Source organism: Callithrix jacchus, chromosome X, assembly GCF_049354715.1.
Source record: "Callithrix jacchus isolate 240 chromosome X, calJac240_pri, whole genome shotgun sequence".
Taxonomy (NCBI): Eukaryota; Metazoa; Chordata; class Mammalia; order Primates; family Cebidae; genus Callithrix; species Callithrix jacchus.
This window is the reverse complement of record NC_133524.1, coordinates 48,918,079-48,940,141: the sequence shown is the minus strand read 5'-3', so window position 1 is coordinate 48,940,141 and position 22,063 is coordinate 48,918,079. Positions and strand designations below refer to the sequence as shown.

Here is a 22,063-nt window from a genome sequence, read left to right as displayed (position 1 = left end):
TTTATATAAAAGTAAAGTTATATGGGCCATTCATCTCACTCTCTCTCTCTCTTTTTTTTTTATACAGTCTCGTTCTGTCACCCAGGCTGGAGTGCAGTGGCGTAATCTCAGCTCACTGCAACCTCTGCCTCCTGGGTTTAAGCAGTTGTCCAGTCTCAGCCTCCTGAGTAGCTGGGATTATAGGTGCCTACCACCACGCCTGGCTAATTTTTGTATTTTTAGTAGAGGCGAGGTTTCACCATGTTGGGCAGGCTGGTCTTGAACCTGTTGGCTAGGCTGGTCTCGAACTTATTAATCTCTTTATTCTTTCTAAATTTCTCTGATGCCTGTTTTTCAATTATTTTTCTTTTTCTATTTTGTTGTGTGGAAAACCAAATAGGAAATTCTGTGTTGGGGGTCCCCTAGACTACTCTCAGACTTGATAATTTACTAGAAGAACTCACAGAACTCAGAAAAATGGTTGTATTTATGGTTATGGTTTATTATAGCTAAAGATACAGATTAAACCAGCAAAGAAAAAAGGTGCATTAGAGCAGAGTTCAGGAGAAACCAGGTAGAAGCTTCCAGTTATCCTCTCTGAGTAGAGTCATATGAATAGCACTTAATTTTCCCAGCAATGGTATGTGACAACACGTATAAAGTATAGCCAACCAGGGCAACTCACCTGAGTCTTGCTTTCTAGGGTTTTTTATTGGGAGTCAGTTCTGTAGGCATGGAATGTCCATATGACTTGACCTTAGCCACTTCGACCCCAGCTTGCCAGAAGTCAAAGTGATATAGTGTGACTCGAAGTCCCAAGCATACAAAAATATGCATTTATGTAGATCACATTGTTAGCATAAACTATTTGTCTTGCCCTAAGATTTCAGGTATACAAAGAGACTCTTATCAGGCAAGATATTCCAAGGGCTCAGAGATTATTTCTTAGGAATTGGTCCAGGGTCAATTCTAAAGACATTTGAAATGTGCAGGGTTTGGGCAGCTTAGGCCTGCTGAGTTAACACTTTACTGCAAAGCCCACTCCTCTGGCCCTTGGCCCAGGCTCTCTTACAGCAAAATGATAAAATTTGTTTGAGCATCTACATTTAGTTTAGTATTTAGTATAGCATATACTACACATAGCAATAGTATCTGTTTGCATATTCCTAACATTTGGAAGAGCTAGTGTAGGGTAGGGGTAGATTTAAATAGACAACTAATCCATCTTACAAAACCATTACATTTCATGCTAATTTGATTATTTATGTATTTAGAGACACAGTCTTGCTCTATTACCCAGACTGGAGTGCAGTGGCAAGATCTTGGCTCACTGCAACCTCTGCTTCCTGGGGTCAAGTGATCCTCCCACTTCAGCCTGCCAAGTAGCTGGGACTACAGGCATGTACCACCATGCCCAGCTAATTTTTATATTTTTTGTAGAGACAAGGTTTCACTATGTTGCCCAGGCTGGTCTCAAACTGCTGAGCTCAAGCAGTCTACCTGCTTCAGCCTCCCAAAGTGCTGGTGTTACAGGCGTGAGCCACTGTGCCCGGCCTAATTTCATTATTTATTTACCCTCTTGATCTACTGCTATTTGTACGTTATGATAAATCTATACAGAACTATTTAGGATAAAAAGTAGCTGATGGTTAGCTAAATCTAGTTTTTCCTCAGACCAGCAACTCTCCATCAGTATTACATCCTGAATAAGCTTTAACTCAATCTTCCAATAAATTTGACTATTCATATCTGTATTATCACATGAGTTATTCATATAAGACAGTTGAATCTTATTAACAATGCCAGTGTTACAGCCTATCACAGTATGGTTAGAATATGGATTTATTTCAAGTCAGTAAGAATTACAGAGGTATTTGCTAAACCGTCCTAACAGAATCAGCACTTGTGCGTATACCAGATATTATTCTTGACAAGTATTATTACAATGAGCTATAACTTGGTTAACTCTGGGTTCTAAGACAATTGAGGACAAAATCCGTCATCTTATCTCAATCCACAGGCTTGCACTGAGACTGATTTCCATTATGTGTTGTTATAAATCAGGGCCCATATCCCTTCTATGGGGAGGACACAGGTGTCCTTATGGCCATTTTGGTCTCCATCTGTATTAAAATAGTCAAGAGGCCCTGCTGGGTCTGGGTACAAATCCTTTTCCAATACTGGATCCTAGCATTACCCAGCATTATTTGTTGAGCCTGCCTGCCCCACTTCACTAAAGCCTTATTACCTTTCCAGGCTGACACCATCCTTTGTCTTTCTCTTGGAAGAGAATCCCTCTAGTCTATGCATTCTAGTTTATACATCTTTTCTTCTGAGTGCTACTTCTCCTTAAAAGCGAATTCAACTTGTCCCACGATGCCTAGACCAGCACCTAGCTCCCTTAAAGCCCTTTTCTGTTCCATGAATCAACATTGTTTAATCCACTATGCATGTTGTTGCCATTGGGCACTGCTGGCCTGAGTGCAGCTAGGACACATGTGTATCCCAAAATGTTGGGATCCTCATAACAGAGTTAGATGATTGGTAATCACATCTAGATGTAATTTAGTCTGAGTATGACATAAGGGCTCACATAGCCTTCCTCATCTCAGGGTGGGGCATTTCCCTAGGGAATTTGAGCCTACCACCTGATGTCTATTGCTTTAATCCTGTGGGAAACCCATTTGTTTTTTCTATTCTGGTTAATACTAGGTTGGTGCAAAAGTAATTGCGATTTTTGCCATTACTTTTAATGTAATGTAAAACTGCAATATTTTGCACCAACCTGATAACTTCCCATCCACAAAACAAGGGTGATATACATTTGTGCATGGCTAACTGGAGCATGTCAGATATGCTGCTGCTATACTTTGTCTCTTATAACCGGGGAACTTTCTAAGTATTCTATCATTAAGGTCTATAGTTACACGGTAATCAGTCTGCTGGGACTTTTACGACATGCAGTCCGACAGCCTGGCAGGGTGTAGCTCCTAGAAATTCCTTCCAAAATGATATCTTTTTTTTTTTTTTGGGACAGAGTCTCGCTCTGTTGACAAGGCTGGAGTGCAGTGGTGCAATCTCGGCTCACTGCAGCCTCCACCTCCCGGGTTCAAGCGATTCTCCTGCCTCAGCCGTCCTGAGTAGCTGGGATTACAGGCACCTGCCATGATGCCCAGCTAATTTTTGTATTTTTAGTAGAGACGGGGTTTCGCCGTGTTGGCCAGGCTGGTCTTGAACCCCTGACCTCGGTGATCTGCCCACCTTGGCCTCCCAAAGTGCTGAGATTACAGGTGTGAGCCACTGTGCCTGGCCCCAAATGATTTACTTTTGACAACAGTCGAAAGATACTGGCATGTCGAGTTTCACTCAGTCATCAACAATTGGTCTAGTTCATCATCATATGATGTAACCAAAATGTCTCCCAGAATGATGTCACTGAGGTTTGCAGGCTTCCATTCAACCTTGCCAGTTTCCAAAAGGAGAGGTAGTCTCAACAGACATATGGCTTCACGTTTTAAGCATCTGGTGTAATTGTGCTAGGAGGAGACAATATTCTCTTGATCCGAGCCTCTCTCGAGGCACCAGTTTAATAGTGGATTTCCCCCATTGCATAAACCATTTATTCATTCGTTTCCACTCAACTACCATTTATTTTTCTCTCCACTTGTCAGTTATTTCTATCCAAACTTTTTTGCCTTTGGAAGGGATGTTAGGTTCAGTCACTGACCCGGATTTCTGTCAGTAATGCTAGTCTAGCAAGTGCCTCCCCCTCAGTTCATTCCCATTCATATGGGGTAGGGTTACAAAGGTACGGAACTACTGAACTATTAATATTTACCACTAGGTAATACAGTTGTATTCACTGTCAACTCCAATTTTGCCATAGATGTAGGTGGTTTGAGGGATTTGGGGGCCGATGGAGGAAAATGATGGAACCACGAGGTGGCAGTAGCATGCACAGCTTTAGTGGGTGGTGCCTTGACAGGCTTGTGTGTGGCAGAGGTCCCTCACAGCAGGAGTCTGTACAGAGGTTACTCAGAAGGGAATGAAGGCAAGGAATTCTTAGGGGAGATGGGGGTCAGAGAGGAGACTTATGTGTCTAGGTGATGTTGCTTAGCCAGCAGCATGGAGTTATTGGGTCAGACAGCTCATAAGGGCAGTAGAGGCTTGGGGTCCTTATGGCCCAGGGCTTATCTATTGTTAACAGATGTGGGGTGAAATTTTGTGAAGCATGCAAAACAGGTAGGCTGTAAATGGCTAAAAAAAAAATTCCTCTTTGGTCTAGTTTTAAAAAATAATTGGATGTGCAAATATTTAAGTTTGGCACTGGTGGGCCTTTGAATGAATGGATCTCAACCTGCAGGGAAGAAATAACCTGGGGGTTAATACATAGAGGCCATGTTTGGCTCATATATATATATATATATATATATATATATATATATATATATATGAAAGCATCCTGGGCCCGGCACAGTGGCTCATACCTGTAATCCCAGCACTTTGAGAGGATTGCTTGAGGCCAGGAATTTGAGACCAGCTCTGGTGACACTGGTGCAGTGAGCTATAATTGTGCAACTGCATTCCAGCCTGGGGGTCTCCACAAATAACTAAGTAGCTAAATTCATAAAAATAAAAATCCATGCCCTGGGCCTAGGTGGCTTTATAATCTTTTTTTTTTTTTTTTTGAAACTGAGTCTCACTCTGTCGCCCAGGCTGGGGTGCAGTGGCACAATCTTGGCTCACTGCTACCTCCACCTCCCGGGGTTCAAGTGATTCTCCTGTCTCAGCCTCCTGAGTAGCTGGGATTACAGGCATGCGTCACCACACAGCTAAGTTTTGTATTTGTAGTAGAGATGGGGTTTCACCATGTTGGTCAGGCTGGTCTCGAACTCCTACCTCGTGATCCGCCTGCCTTGGCCTTCCAAAGTGCTGGGATTATAGACGTGAGCCACTGCGCCGGGCCTATAATCTTAGTTGTATGTTATTTCATAATAACTGATTTTGGTGCCAGTGATAAAGCAACCTATAAGAGTTGTATAAGATTCTTGGTCTTATAGGCCACAAATTAAGATTTCATAGCCTATTTGCATCCAGTCTGCCCATTTAGTGCGGGAAAGCCAGGAGAAAAGATCAGAAAGGGAGAAGACTTTGATTTGTTTGTCTCTTCGGTGTACCTGGCTGGCTGTAAGCCTTGGAGAGGTTCACAGTTGCCCATTGCTTACCCTCTGCTTATCCTTAAACCTGAACACAAAGAACCGGGGCATGCCCCCTGCTTGTCCAGTTTCCTTTCCAAAGATTGCTTATCTCTGCTTGCCTCCTCCTTCCTCTATAAAAGAAAAGCCTTTTTCTGTTTGCTTTGAGTCTTGCAGACCTCGTAGTCACAGCATTCTCCCTATTGCAATCATCCTCCTCTCCCTAGTGCAATAGTGCTTTTCCTTCCTTTGTAATAATCCTTTTAAATAAAAGTCTCTCCTTACTAAATCCTGATTTGTGTTTCTTTGAATACTAATGCTGGCATGACTCAGATGTAGTGCTGGCTGTTCCCTCTGACCCTGTGTCTTCACCCAGTTATTCATGCTGGCTTCCTGGACCCTTTGACACGGTACTTTTGTGTGTTTTTTGCCTGGAAAAGTAGGACTCTGTGGTGGGGAGTCATACTTCCTAATCTAATCCAGTGTTTTGAAGGTTTATCTGTTGAAATGTGGTAGTCAGGAGTTACGTTTATTCTTTCTGGCAAAAAGACTTCTGTATCCCTTTCTGTGAGGCCTTTTCTGTTTTTTTTTTTCTTGGTTCGCTAAACTGGGGGATTATGCAGAAGAATTTTCTTGGCATCTCAAACATGGGGATTGTATGTGGGAATTTCCTCCGCTCCTCAATCCCTGGAGATTGCATGGGGTGTGGGGTTCACTTGACTCCATCCCAGAAATTGTGTGTGGGAGTTCTCTGGGCTTTCTGCCATGGAGATTACATGAAGTGTTCCCTTGGCAATTCAATCTTGGCTTATTATCTGTTAATCCCACGGGGAACTCATTCTCTTAGATGCCTTCCCTCCTCTTCTTTCCTGTTTACTACATAGTGGTTCAGTCTAATATATTCATGAATGGCCAAAGAATTGCCAGAGACAATTTGGAACTTCGGTAGCGTCTTTAGGGAACTTGAGCTCTCCAAAAATTAGCTCATCTAAGACTTTTCCCTTCTCCTGAGCTCCACTCCTCCTTCCTTCTCTTGCCACCTTTGATCTTCCTTTCAGTTTCCTTGGATCCTTTGATGTGTCCCCATTCATACATCTACCTCCTCCACCTGTCTCCCCCTGCCAGACCTTTCACTTCTGAAACCAGTACCTCAACTCCCTATAGTCGTTAGCGCTTTAGTCCCTCTGCCACCACTGGGGGACTCTTGAGGGGCTCAGGGACCCCAAAAGCAAGCACCAGAGGCTGAAAAAACTAACTGGAAACAGACTGGATATTTTATCTACTCAGGTGGTCTTTGGAGATACCACACATCAGGGCAAAGAGAATCTTTTTTTTTTTTTTTTGAGACTGAGTTTCGCTCTTGTTACCCAGGAGGCGGAGGTTGCGGTGAGCCGAGATCGCGCCATTGCACTCCAGCCTGTGAGAATTGCACTCCTCCTGCCTGAGGCAATTCTCCTGCCTCAGCCTCCTCAGTGGCTGGGATTACAGGCACGTGCCACCACGCCCAGCTAATTTTTTATATTTTTAGTAGAGACGGGGTTTCACCTTGTTGACCAGGATGGTCTCGATTTCTTGACCTTGTGATCCACCCGCCTCGGCCTCCCAAAGTGCTGGGATTACAGGCATGAGCCACCGCGCCAGGCCAAGAGAATCTTAAAAGTCTCCTCCACAAATATTGAGGGGAAACTTTAGCCCTCATATTGAATAGGTAAACCTCAACTTGTCCCATCTGCCAGGAGCATAATTCTGATAAAAATACAAAGTGGGGGTAAAGACAAGAGCCAACTCTGTTGCTGTGATTGTGGCTAAAACTTTAGGAAGAAAGCTGTAAGATCTTTATTTGCATCTGTCTGTATGTTGATGTATTTATTTGATGCATATGTGATATTTTTCTACCTTCGGATAATATTATCAAATTAATTTATAAAATTCCTTAAAAACCCTAAAACTGTCAGGAAAAAAAATTCTGAATTTCTAATACTTTCAGTGTGGGGGAAAAAGTATTCCCTAAAACCTAACATCAATGTTTTAAAAATTCAAGTTGCATAATTTAGGTAAACCTTTGGCAAACAAGATTAGCTTAATATTATTGATTTAATAAAAACAGCTATGTTTTATGAGTTATTACCATTAAGTATAACAGTGTCAGATAAGGGGAAGCTTGTGACAAGCCCTTTGATTCCCTTACAGGTTCACCAGGGTCCCTCTGCTGCCTGTATTCTCTGTTCCTATGAAGGGAAGTTTGTGTGGCTCAGAGCAAATCCAGGTGGTGTTAATAGGAGCTTATAATGTTATAGGGAAGCAAACGTGCATGTAACCCACCTCATATTCAGCACCTGGGTCAGCTCAGTTGGTTATGGGCTCAGCCCACCATTGTCCACATATTTGCATGAGATTAACCTCTGGACATTGCTATTGGATGTCTATAGCCAGGGGATTAGGTTCATCTTGATTAGTGAGGTTTGTTGGGGAGCTTGGCTGGGAGAGAGGAATTACACCATGTGGATTAAAATCAGGTTGGCAGAAGCAAGCATGCAGTTAAATTTGCCATTTGTGGATGGCTGTGGCTAAGGCTATATCTATGCACGCTCGGTTTGGTGGGCAATTATTATTTTCCTCTTTGTTCTCATTGGTGCACATTGGTATCTGAGTTTCTTGCCAATTGCCAATATTAAATAGCATGTTTGTACTTCCGTGGGTAAGGGATAAACTTTGCAATTGTTCTGAGCATTTTTTAAAGTTGTTAATTTAGCCCCATACCAAAGTAGACTCTGTACTATGGAGCACTCGCATATGGTATCTTCACAGGGGCATCCAAGTTATTTCAAACATAGACATCAATTGTATTCTATGTTTGAGCCATATCTGTCCTGTGTTTAAGAGACTGGGAATTCCCAGTTGTGGGGGCCAATTGCTCCATCCCTTTCCTCCTTGGGAAAACTGTTCTAGAGCAGCCATTTGTACAACTTTTTTTTTTTAGATGGAATCTCTGTCACCTAGGCTGGAGTTCAGTGGCACCATCTCAGCTCACTGCAACGTCTGCCTCCTGGGTTCCTACCTCCACCTCCCGAGTAGCTGGGATACTTGCACCCACCACCACACCGAGCTAATTTTTGTATCTCTAGTAGAAATGGGGTTTCCCCATTTTGGCCAGGTCTCCAACTCCTGACCTCAAGTGATCTGCCTGCCTCAGCCTCCTAAAGTGCTAGGAATACAGGCATGAGCCACTGCGCCCTGTCATTTCTATAGCTTTAATAGCCTCTGGGGTGCCCCATTGGGAGCAAGTGGTGTAAACATTTAGTTACCAATTTGAGTGGAGAAAGTCCCATGTAGAGAGTGGTTAGATTTCTCCATGGGATCAAATGTGGCTTTTTTTTTCTTTTTCAGAGACAGGATCCCACTCTGTTGCCCAGGCTGAAGTACAGTAATGTGATTACAGCTCATTGCAGCCTCAAACTCCTGAGCTCGAGCAATCCTCCAGTATCAGCCTCCTAACTAGGGATAGGCGGTGTCACCACACCCTGCTAACTAAAAAAAAATTTGTGGCTGGGTACGGTGCCTCACACCTATAATCCCAGCACTTTGGGAGGCTGAAGAGGGCGGATCATGAGGTCAGGAGATCGAGACCATTCTGGCCAACATGGTGAAACCCCATCTCTACTATAAATACAAAAAATTAGCCAGGCGTGGTGGTGTGCCCCTGTAGTCCCAGCTACTTGGGAGGCTGAGGCAGGGGAATCGCTTGAACTCAGGAGGTAGAGGTTGCAGTGAACTGAGATTGCACGACTGCACTCCAGCCTGGGCGACAGAGCGAGACTTCGTCTCAAAAAATTAAAAAATAAATGTAGAGATGGGGGTCTCACTTTGTTGCCCAGGCTGGTCTCAAACTTCTGGGTTCAAGTGATCCTCAGCCTGGCCTCTCACAGTGCTGGGATTACAGGTGTGTGCCACCTCGCCCAGCCCAAATATAGGTTTTGGTAAGAACTGTCTTTGCTGTAATCCCTGGAACTCTGATGGCTCACTGTGGGAAGCCAATGTTGCAATTGTTACAGAGCACAGTACTCATTTCCATTGAGTGTGATGCAAAACTGGTCGTTGGTATTGCGAGGTTAAGTTAGGAAAGAATTCCTAAACTGGTTGTAATCCCTGATATTGTAGACATGCCTTGGTGCAGATAACTTGGTGTAATGTGCATAGCTTTGTTTGTATATGTTGAAGAGGCCAGGGAGAGGCTTCATGGAAAGATGCCCTTGGCCACTTGGTTAGTGCAATTTCTTTCTCAGCAAGTGGGGCTGGCACTGGAGGGGGACAGAGATCACTATGAGAAGTAGAAAAAGAGGCCAGGAGTTGAAAGGGTGTACACTGGAGGCGGGGTTTACACTTTTCATCACCCCAGGGATTTGTAAGAGCTGGAATTTGATCTCTCTAATCCTTAGGGTTTGCTGGTATTGGCTGGATTCAGCATTTTTCCTTTGATTGCACCAGAAAGGAGCAGTGTCAGGTGCATAGTATCTCTGGGCATGCCTTCAATGAGACTCTATAGGTGTGGCCCATTGCTCCGTTTGATGGCAGTTGTTAATAATGGTTTTATTGGATGTGAGGCAAAAGTTGCACTATACGACTTACCAGGCACCCAAGATTCACAAGTGGTGTCTGAGTCTGGCTTAGTTGGAACAGGTGCTGGTTTCGGTAGCAGAGAGAAGGGGAGGCATGCTAGCCTCAGGGTTGATTTCCGGTTGTGTTAATAGGAATGACCAGCTCAAATAGTCAACAGTGTGGTTCCCATCATCCTCAGATGCCCCGTGTCATGTGTTACCCCGTGGGGTGCATGTGAAATGTATTTCCAGACATACCTTGGTCAGCAGTAGCGTGTAGATGACCAGGGTAGGGTGAACCATCAGTGGATGTGTACTTGACACTGGCGAAGGTACCAGCTTCTCAGGTAAGAAAAGGGCACAGCAACACAATAGGGGTTAAAGTCAGAGGTCATCTGTGGCCAGGAGTAGGGATTGGATTGTCCCTTGGGTATCACTCAAGTGGCATTAGTGGTTTGGAGGGATAAACCGTTTGGGTGTGGGGAACAGGTCCAGCTGTGTCCTATGGTACCTTCAGTGGAGGACATGGGTCGTGGGATGAGGGCATCTCTCTCTGCAGATGCCTGCTCCACAGGGTGAGGAGACACAGGCTGAGGATGGTCCTAGTGGGTGGTCCTCATGAGATCCTCATCGGGATTGAAGGGAAGTGGCTCGGCCCCGTACTTTCCAGGAGGGAGGAGGTAAAGATGAAAGTACCAGCTGGAAGTTCCTTTGCTCTAACAACGCTGGGCTCCCATGTCTTGTGAAAGCCAGTAACTGTCTCTGGTGTGGGCTTGTACACCAGCAGGGGTGACAATGTCCTGCTAGTGGTCTCTTCATCTATTGTGAATTTCAATATGGTGTAGTCATGGCATAGGCATGTGGCATAATGATCAGGCCTATGGGCAGTACTTTCTTCTTACCACTTGAGGGGCCATTTTCCTACAGATTCTCTCTCAATAACATGAATAGAGGTGGCTGCCTTGCGTGGGTAAGCCGATAGATGCCTGTGTAGGTATCCACCACTGTTCAGGTGTATTTCACGGTTCCAGCTGCTGCAGGGAGATGCCCAAGGAGTCAGTTTGCCAGTTTTGATGTAGCCCTTCTCTCTAAATTTTTCCTCCCATGTGGTGGCCCCAATGTCTGGATTGCTGGCGCTGGTACGGTCCCCAATGACTTTGTTTAAATGTCCCTCTGCTGGGTCAACTCCTCTCTTCACAACCCATTTTCACAACCTCGTGGTGCCCAAGTGCCTTGATCTCATGTGCCCGTTGGTAGAAGAAGTCAGATGGCTTGTTCCCAGGGACCGAGGACTCGCCCTCCTTCGCAGCCCTGACTGCTTCGCTGGTTTTGTTAGCTTGTTCTTGGCATGATATTGCACCTCCTCCGCATCTTGCTTAATGTTAGCAAAGGTACGGTGCACAACCATAGGCAGAGCAGGGCGAATTCGGCAATTTACAGCCCCCATCTCTTTATCCCAAGTGTCTGGGTCTTGTATTTTCAACCTTGGTTTTGCCAACGCCCCAACTATGTAGTCAGCCCATTAGCCTCTGACCTGGAGTCAGTGAAATACCTTGGGGGCATGTTTGCCAAGAGCATGGTCTGTTGCTAGGAGTAGTGCACGCAGCTCAGCCCGCATGGAAACTGGACTGGTTGACTGAGGTTCCGGGCTGCGGGTGTCATTGCCTGGCTCCCGTATTGCCCATGTGCCTCCATCTGTAAAGAAAAGGTGTTGCTTTTCTTGTTTTGAGAGTGCTGTGGTCTTCCTCCTTCTGGTCTCCTCGAGCAAGGGGTGGAGGCATTTCTTTTTCTTTTCTTTTCTTTTCTTTTTCATTGTACTTTAGATTCTGGGATACATGTGCAGATCATGCAAGATTGTTACATAGGTACATTCATGGCAAGGTGGTTTGCTGCCTGGAGGTGGAGGCATTTCTAGGGTTTGGCAAGTTTTCCTCCCCAGCAGGTTATGTGGCAATTTGCTCATGGGCTTGTGGCACTCCAGGAGGGCAGAGTTTAGTTGGAGCCCGTGGAGCCCATTTCTATTTTGATCAGGGGCTTCTGTTGCGGATTCAGTTTTAGGGGGAGCTTTCCCATTGCGCCGGCCAGACTAGGAATCTCAGTGTACAGAGTGGTGGACTGTGTCCCAGGAAGGGCCTCTGTTTCCTGAAGTGCCCAGGGTGCCGTCAGGTGGTGTCTCTCTCGAGGCGAATACCTTTGGGCTGAGGCTGGCAGCTGCCTACAGAAGCCCATGGGTAGGTGCTCGCCTGTGCATTTGGGGCTGATGCTTCGGGAAGCAAATTTGGAGGGATGTTCTTACTGTGGGTCCTATCGTCGGGGCAGGTGGGAAAGATGACGTAACAGCCTCCATGTGTTTATGTGGCCTCTGTTGCTCAGGTCCCGGCTGGAGAGTGGAATAGGTAAGGGAGACTCTACAGATAGCTCCTAGAAAATATTGGAAGTGGGGAATGTGGTGGCACCGGAATCCAAACCTGCCTGCCACAGTTGGGTGTCCTTGCCAGTGTGGGAGGCTGTACCTCTGGGACTTGTCTTTTTTATTTTATTTTATTTTTTATTTGTAAGATGGAGTCTCTGATGCCCAGGCTGGAGTGCAGTGGTGTGATCTCGGCTCACTGAAACCTCCACCTCCCAGGTTCAAGTGATTCTCCTGCCTCATCCTCCTGAGTAGCAGGGATTACAGGTGCCTGCCACCCCATCAGGGTAATTTTTTGCATTTTTAGTAGAGACGGGGTTTCACCATGTTGGCCAGGCTGGTCTCGGACTCATGACCTCGTGATCCTCCTGCCTCGGCCTCCCAAAGCGCTGGGATTACAAGCATGAGCCACCGCACCCAGCCAGAGCTTGTCTTTTACAGGATAAAGGACAGTTTACCCTTCTGAGTACCACACATAGCCCCTGAATTCAACAGACTGGGAGGAGCCTTGGACCTTATGGAGGGGCAGCTGCCCATCCGCTCGCAGTGAAGTGCTTACTCAGGACTGCGATCGCTGTGGGACAGCATGGTGGTCTGTTTCAGTGAGGAGGATGTTGTGGATGTGATGGCAAAGACGAACTGCTGGGGGAGTGGGCAGCCCATGTGCAATCAGGGGCAGGGCGGGGGGTACAGAACGACCCCAGGGTCAACCAGTGCAAAGTGTCCTGTTGGCCCCAAAAGGGGAAGGCGATTGTGGTGAGTCTCCTGGGACTCACCATTTTTATGGAACAGAACATGTCAGCAGAGTCTTTAGCTCCAAACTATTTAGCCAGGTTGTTTTGAATGTGGCTTAAGGCGACGATGTCTGGCCAGAAGCGCTCCAAGCCAGGGGACAGCCTTGTGTAAGGCTCCGTAGTCTGGAGTTCGCCTCACTCTTTAGTAGTGGCTTTCAGCACCACTCATACCAGGGAGCTGGAAGGCGAGATGGTAGGAGGTCGTTCCCCTTCCCTAACCAAGTCAGCGCAGCAGGCCTTGCCTCAGCTGCTGTGGGGCAAGTGGACCCCGACATTCGCAGGGGAAGCGGCTTGGTTAACCCGCTCCCACCCGGCAGCAGCGGCGCTCAGGAGCCTTAGGCTATTCCCTGAGCTCACCCTCTGACTGAGAGGGCCCGTTCCAGTGATGGGACACGGGGCGGATTGGGGACAACAACCAGGACAAAAACGTCTTTTAGCAACCCTGGGCCAACTGGAATGGGAAGTGGGTGATGATGCTTTCCTGGCTCCTCCTCCCCAGCGGGCCACCTCCTGGGGAGGGCCCTTTAAATTTGAATGCTGCCTGGGATGAGGGAGATTCCAGCACCCTTGTTGAGAGCCCGCCCGGGGCATTCATTTGCCAGAGAGCAAACGTCAGTTAATGTGGTAAAGGGTGATCATCTGCCCGAGGGGCTGCTTCCCATGGGATCTGTGTGGGGCGGGCCCCTGTCATTGGCAGAGATCAAGGCAGGTGCTGAAGGCTAGGCTGCCTCGGAAGCAGGGGCCTGCCACGCCGCCCCCCACCCCGGCTCCTGCTGTGTTGTTCCACCGATTTATCAGAGCACTTCGCATTTGGGATCCTCTTGTCCCTTAGGACTCCAAACAACCTGTGATGGTGAATTTTATGTGTCAACTTGCCTGGGCCACAAGGGTGCCCACACACTGGGTCAAACTGTTCTGGGTGTGGCTATGAGGGTGTTTCTGGGTAAGATTAACCTTTCTCTGGAAGACTGAGTGAAGCTGACCTCCCTCCCGGATGTGGGGTCCCCTGCCCAGTCAGTTGAAGGCCTGAGTAAAACAAGACCGCTGACTCCGTGAGTCAGAGTCAGCCCCTCCTCCTGCCTGACTGCAGGGGCTGAGACGCCATTTATTCCCGCCTTAGAGCATGAACAGAAACGTCAGCCCTTCCTCGGCCTCAGGCCTGCTGGTCGTTACACTGGACCTGTGCCACCCACTCTCCTGGGTCCCCAGCTCACCAACTACAGGTCTTGGGACTTGTGGGCCTCTGGATCGGTGTGGGCCAATTCCTTATAATAAATCCTGTATATCTCCTCATAGACGTAGACGCATCACCTCCTATTTGTTCTGTTGCTCTGCAGAACCGTGACTAACAGATGACATCTTCCGTGCATCTCAGGGTTCCCGCTCAACCGGGGGCCTGGCTGCTGGTGGTTCATTCGGACTAGGAGGGGGCGGCCTCGCTGGTGATGCTCCTTGTGATTTGGGCCAGGTGGGGCATTGTTTTCACGATTGCAGGCAACACTGGGCTGAGTTTGTCCACCATGGGTTTCTATTCCACCCAGGGCAGCCATGGACTGGTGGGTTGTTTAGCCTTAGCTGTCACTGACAGGAACAGGACTTGTGCTTGTCAGGCCCCCCTGAGAAGCTACCATGGACTAAGCACTCCATTCAGCCTCCTCGGGGTACAGAGTCCTCACGCCGCGCCATCTGCCGCCAGATAATCCCGCTGGAATGTGCCGAGCTGATGGAGGACATCTTCGGCCTCAGCTAGCGTTCTCCATCACCGTTCTGCCCGGCGGGTTATGAGGCCTCATATAGGGTGGGCAGCTCTCCAAGCCACCACAATTCACAAAAATGCAAAATCCACTCCGACCAGGTGCACATGGACTGCGGTGCAAAGCCTCCTGGGGGCCACTCCCAGCTTCTGCACTAGTTGTGCAGAATCCTTTAGTAGGGAAGCCACTCTTCCATCCTGTCCTGGGGCAGCCAAGTGATTCACTTCAGCCCCTGTCAGGTGGATCTTGCTGTGCTCTGTTGGATACGTTCTCTGTAGCCAGACAGCTGCTTTTTCATTTGGTTCCTGGGTTAGGTTCTTAAGGACAGGCAGGGCCTCTGGTTGAGACAGAGGGTGTCTCCTCCTCCAGATAGGACATGGCTTCACCTTCTTGATCCTCCCCTGTTGTGTCTTTTGCATGTTTTCGGGCAAAGGACAGGGTCAATTTCCTCTGTCATGGTGGTATTGAGCTTCCTCATCCTCTAGAGGGCGCCAGTCCTCTTCTCCGGGGTCCTCTCCGCCTTTTGCTCTCCTCTGATGAAAGAAATCTGTATGACCACAAGGTGGCGTAGCACAATAAAGGTTATTTGCTAACCCGGCTCAGATTAGACAGCCAGGCTCGATGTGGCTAGTATGAATGAGAGACTTACCCTCTTGGCCGCGTTCTGGCGAGAAGCAGCTGTGAGCAAGCCCAGCATGGGTCCCCTGGCTTGGATTCAAGAGGATAGCCACCTCCTTTTGAGTCCTGGTTGGGACAGCAATATAAACATCTCATCTTTATTCACATGAAGTGACAGTTTTGTTCCACCTCAATAAATCTGGGGTCTTGATACTGCCCCGGAAAGGAACAGAAATGATGTCATCTGTAATAGCAAATACAAATGCGACAAGAAGAGAGGCATGCTAGCTGTTTACAAAAGAGCCTCCCCAGCTGTGCTTAGGGGATCGACATCAGCCCGACGTCGCTGCTTTATAGCCTTGTTCACGTGTCATATGCGTCTCAGAGTACCCTATATCACAGGGCCAACTAACAGGGCTCCTCCCACTCTAGCCAGTCATGGGGTCAGGGTAGCCCATCCTCAGTCCAGAGATGTGTACTCCCCCCACCTTTTGTGTTCAGGTCCACAGGACTTATAGGTCCTGTGGGTGCCCCAGCAGTTCCCTGCCTAGTGGAGCCCCAGGTGGGCAGGGTGACCTTCTTCCTCAGGCAGTTCCATACCTGATCCCACGGATTCATTCAAATACTGGTGTTACTGCTTGGCCAGGCTAGTGAAGCACAGAGAAAACCCACAAATGTAGAGTGTGTAACAGCACAGAGCAATCCCATGCCAAACCGATGCAATGGGATTCCAAGTTTTGAGTTCCACCGCTCGAAACCATCCAGGATTGTGTTACCAATTAACTATCCTACTGGCCCCTATCTATTTCATGATTACCAGAAATCCTTCCCTTTTCCTCATCACTTATAGGGAGTTTGAGCGATTTAGGGCGCTGATGAAGGAAATATATGACCACAAGGTGGCGTAGCACAATAAAGGTTATGGGGTGATTCTTTGACAAGTTTGCATGAAGTCCCTCACCACAGGAGTCTGTTCAGAGGTATGGCCACTGGTCAGGTATTCGGAAGGGGAGAATGGCAAGGGAACTGCTGGGCTGTCAAGAGGGGGGCTTATTTGTCTAGGTGATGTCACTCGGCAGCAAAGAGAAGAGTCTCTGGGTCAGAGAACTCTGAAGGGCCACAGCAGCAGCTTTGGGTATTTTATGGCCTGGGGCTCAATTTATCTATTCCCCAAAGATGAAAGATGTAGTGTCAGGTTTTGTCATGTATGTAAAGCAGGAAGGCTCTCAATGGCTAAAAATCTGTTTGTTTGGGCTATTTATGAAATAAGTATGAAATAATTGGGTGCGTAAAATAATTATGAAATAATTGGGTGTGTAAAACATTGTGTGGCACCAGCAAGCTTTTGAGTTAAGGGGTCTCAGCCTGCAGTGAAGAAATAAACAACCTGGGGATCAATACATAGAGGTCATTTTGACTCATTCATATAACAGTGAAGCCATTATCTATCCTATCTGGTCCTTAGAAATTCTGGCATAAAAGTTTAAGGGCAAAGAGTTATAGGAACAAGATAAGGCTGCCTGCATTTGCCACTTCTATTAAAGATTGTACTCAAAGTTCTAGCCAGATAAATTTTCAGGCAAAAGAAAAAAAATAAAAGGTGCCCAAATTAGAAGAAAAGTAAAACTACTTCTGTTCCTAAATGACATGATTTTTTATACATAGAAAATCCTAAAGAATCCACAAAAAAGTATTAGAACTCATAAACAAATCCTGCAAAATGGCACAATACAAGATCAATACACAACTATCAATTGCATTTCTATACACTATTGATGAAAGCCAAAATGGAAATTAAGAAAACAATTCTGTTTATGATAGGATAAAAATAATAGAATACTGAGAAATAAAGTTAGCCAAGAAGATGTAAGACTTGTACAAAACATTACTGAAAGAATGAAGGCCAGGTGCAGTGGCTCACACCTGTAATCCCAGAAGTTTGGAAGGCCGAGGTGGGTGGATCCCCTGAGGTCAGGAGATCGAGACCATCCTGGCCAACATGGTGAACTCCCGTCTCTACTAAAAATACAAAAATAAACTGGCATGGTGGCACATGCCCGTAATCCCAGCTACTTGGGAGGCCGAGGCCTGAGAATTGCTTGAACAGGGGAGGCGGAGGTTACAGTGAGTGGAGATCATGCCATTAAACTCCAGCCTGGGTGACAGAGCCTTATTTTTTTTAAAAAAAGTAAGTAAAGAAAACTAAATAAAAGGAAAAACTAAAAAATAAAGCTAAATAAAAGGAAAGTGTTCGTAGATTGGACAACTTGACATTGTTAAGATGGCAATACTCCTCAAAGCAATCTACAGAGTCAATGTAATCTCTAACAAAATCCCAAAGCCCTTTTGTGCATAAAGGGGAAAGCTAATCCTAAAATTTATATAGAGTTGCAAGGGTGCCTGGATAGCTAAAACAATCTTGAAAAAGAACAAAGTTGGAAGATTGACACTTCCCTATTTCAAAACTTACTGCAAAGGTACAGTAATCCAAACAGTGTGGTGCTGGCACCAGGATAAACATACAGATCAATGGAATAGAATTGAAAGTCCAGAAAAAAACCCATGCAGCTAAAATGATTTTTGATTAGGGTGCCAAAATCATTTAATGGGGGAAAGGATAGTCCCTTCAATAGATGGCCCTGGAAAAAATAGATATACACATGTTAAAGAATGAAGTTGTACCATGACCCCATACCACATATAAAAATTGACTCAAAATGGATCAAAGACCTAAATATAAGAAATAAAACTATAAAATAACTAGAGGAAAATGAAGGAATCCATCTTCATGACTTTGGACTTGGCAATTGTTTCTTAGATATGATACTAAAAGCATAAGGAACAAAAGAAAAAATGAATAATTGGACTTAATAAAAATGAAAACTTTTGTGTATCAAATGACATTATCAGGAGAATGAAAAGACAACCTAGAGAGTGGGAAAATTATAATCTGAATAGAGTTTAGTATCCAGAATATATAAAGAATTCTTACAATCTAACAATCAAAAAATCCCCAGTTAACACTGGGCAAAGGACTTGAATAGATTATTTTTCAAAAGAAGATATACATGATATACACATGACCAATAGGCTCATGAAAAGATTTGTCATTAGTCATCAGGGAAATTCAAATCAAAACCACAATTAGATACCACTTTACATCTGCTAGGATGGCTGCAATGAAAACCAACAAAACAACAAGTGTTGGAGAGGATGTGGAGAAATTGGAAGCCTAATACACTGTTGGTTGGAAAGAAAAATGGTGCAGCCACTGTAGGAAACAGTTTGGTGGTGCCTCAAAAAGTTAAACATAGAAATACCGTATGATCCAACAATTCCACTCCTAGTTATATACTAATACAGTGGGAAACAGGTAGTTATTCAAACAAAAACTTAAATATGAATGTTCATAGCAGCCCTATTCATAATAGCCAAAAGGTAGAAACAACTCAAATATCTTACAATTGGTGAGTGGATAAAGCAAATATGGTATAGTATATCCATACAATGGAATATTATTCAGCCGCAGAAAGGAATGAAGTACTGTCATATGCTACTGCATGGATGAACCTTGAAGACATTATGCTCTGTGAAAGAAGCCAGACAGAAAAGACCACATAGCGTATGATTCTGCTTATATGAAATATCCATAATAGGCAAATCTATAGCACCAGAAAGCAGATTAAGTGGTAGCCAGGAGCAGGGGTGAAAGGGGCTAGGAAATGATTGCTTAATGGGGATGGGGTTTCCTTTTGGGGTGGTGAAGAAGGTCTGGAATTAGATAGTGATAATGGTTGCACAACACTGTGAATGTCCGAAATGACACTGAATTGTACACTGTAAAATAGTTAAAATAGTTTCATGTTATATATTTTTTACCACAATAAAAACAGGTGTTTATATGGGGTACAAGATGCGTGAATGGTGGCCATAAGGCAGAATGAATGAAAGCAAATAGCAGTGTGACTGAATGGGGGGAAATTGGGGGCACTGTGGGAGAGAATAGATGTGAATGATTGGTAGAGTGGGAAGGAAGGGGAGTCATGAGGGGTAGAGTGAGCTGGAAGGGGGCTGACGGTGTTACTTTATATCTGAGTGGGTCCTGTGCTCCTGGAAAGCAGTCATGGTTATGAAATTCTCACCACCCTCGCCTCCCTTTGGTGTTCCAGCAAAGGGCTAACTGCAAAAGTCCCTGGATTACCTGCTTGGGCTGCCATAACAAAATGCCACAGGCTGGCTGGGTTAAACCAGAAGTTTATTGGGCTTAGTTCTGGAGGCAGGAAGAAGTCCAAGATGAAGGGGCCAGCTGATTTGGTTCCTGGTGAGGGCTCTCTATAAAAAAAGCCATAAAGCTTGCAGACAACTGGCTTCTTACTGTGTTCTCACATCACCTCTTTTTTTGTGGAAATGGAGACAGCAAAATGGAGTGAGCAAGCTCTCGGACGTCTGTTTATATAAGGGCACTAATCCCATTAGACCAAGGCCCCATTGCATGACCTCATATAGCCTTCATTACCTCCCAAAGGTCCATCCTCAAATATCATCACATTGAGAGTTTGGGTTTCGACTTATGAATTTTTGGGGGGGATGGGGCGCAATTCAGTCCATAGTAGTCCCTAATGTATTTGCATATTCTGAGATAAGACCTATCTCTATCTGTCCTGATGACTCTTTTGCTTACCTGCCTCTATACAACCTGAGGTCTCCTTCCTTCGGGAATGTTCCTCATTAATGAAAGTTTTCCCTATTTCAATAGCCTGAAAGGGCTCACCTGTGCATTTTCTTTCAGGTGATCAGTTGGTAGAATGTGATTAATAGGGCAGAGTGGTTGAGGTCCGCAACCTGATCACTGTCTCCTGTTTATTCCCCCTAGGCCTTAGGGGGGCCCCATAGGACTGGGACCCTGGAATCTTCGCCCTCTCAAATCTCTCCGCAACAGGTTCCCAGGAGGTCGATGGAATGAATGTAGGACTGGTGGGGTCACCACCAGATTTGCCTGGCTTCTTACCTAGTCTCCGACTAAGATTCCACCTCACCCGGACCCCTTTATCCCTGGTCGTCTGTCTCCAAGTCTCCCTGCGCCTATATTTACCAACTTCACTTTCTTCGTTTCTTTCTCCAAGAACAGATTGTACCACACCTCCCTATTTGCACCAGTGGTATCTCCCAAGGCGGACTGTACCAACCTGTGCCTTCGCCACAGCTAGCTTAATAGTATCTATCTCCCTACTGTTATTTTCTTGAGAGGACTACCACCTTCACACGTTCTCCCCTTCTCCCTAGTGATACTTACCGGTAGAGGAATGTATTATCACCAACTCTGCATCCCTTCTCCCCGGTAATAGTTCCCAGGGAGGTCCGTACCATTTCAGGCCTCCCCCATCTCCGCAATGGCATCTCCCGGCGGGCGGCGAGGGGTGGGGTGGGGGGGAGGTCTGTGGTCCTGAACTCTGCATTTTTACATACCCGTTCTCTTGAAACTCCCCAAACACGCGCATGATTTGCCAGCTTTGCACAAAGGGCCCCAGTTTTATAGCCAAGTTTTCAAAGTCCTCTCGGAGTTCTATCTTTTCCAAACTTTAAGAGGGATATTACTCTCCTGTACGAAATGGTAAGGGCTGTAAAGATGCCCGCCCCCTTGACACGCTGGTTTACTGGCACGGCCATTTTTCTGGCCAGCCAAAGACGTACAATCATTGCAGCAAAGGAACAAAAAACTTCTGGTGTTCTATAGCACTGTTCGATGTGTATAGTTAGCAATAATTTGTTGTACATTTTCAAATACCTAGGAGAAAGGATTATGAATATTCCCAACACAAAGAAATGATAAATATTTGAGGTGACGCACATGCTAATTACCCTGATTTGATCATTACACATTGTATGTATGTATTGAAATATCACTCTGCACCCCACAAATGTGTACAATTACATTTTTTTTAATCCTTAAAGAAAACCACAAAACAACTTTGGCTGCTAGCGTTGATGACTTTAGAAACGGCTATTGCGCATAAGTAAGTATAGTGACCTGCAGTGCCTAACGCAGGGTAAAGGTCGGAAACAGGTAGCTGTTGGAGGAAGTTGTGACTGATTTTGGAAACACATGGGGACCTTGCCCGAATAAGAATTCGGATCTTAACATCAGAGCAGGGTGTGAGGAGGGGTAGAGTTCACATAGAACGGAAGTGAGAGGGCTGGTGGTCTGTGGGCAGAGTCGTTATTTAACCTCTTTGTACCTTAGTTTCCCTAACTGTAAAATGGGCATGATGATGTTAATGATAATGATAATAATAATACCTACCTTGTATGCTTGTTGTGTAGATCGGTTGAGTCAATATAAGTGTTTACAACAATGCCTGGCACATACGTAAGTCTTATATATGAATTTAATAATATTATTATACTATTATTAATACTGTAAAATGGATATATATAAACTGATAAAAAGGAATAGGGAAGTAGAGCAAAACCAGGGCCAGATTGAACGGTCTAGATGTAGATCGTAGGATTCTGTATAATTATGTCGAGCTGCAGTTATTGTTCTGAACTTCCTAGAAGCCACACATAGAGGGAAAAAAACTCATTTGCTTTGTTTATCTCACCCATACATAGAAAGTAAGTCACTTCCTCAGAAGCAAATATTTCCTTAATAAGACAGTTCTCTGATGCATCAGCCAAGTCCTCATCAGCAATTTTGTGATAAATACAGGGATAGGAT

The 22,063-nt window shown here is 45.6% G+C and overlaps 1 long non-coding RNA gene across 1 annotated transcript; it reads right to left on the bottom strand.

The window, feature by feature from the left end:
* Positions 1-460: 460 nt before the first annotated feature.
* LOC103790230 (uncharacterized) lies at positions 461-20,476 on the bottom strand. The gene is made up of 3 exons (XR_004738589.3): positions 20,117-20,476; positions 15,377-15,471; positions 461-15,260 (listed from the first exon to the last, which is right to left on the bottom strand). It is a non-coding gene; the product is annotated as an uncharacterized LOC103790230 (long non-coding RNA).
* Between the last annotated feature and the right edge of the window lie 1,587 nt (positions 20,477-22,063).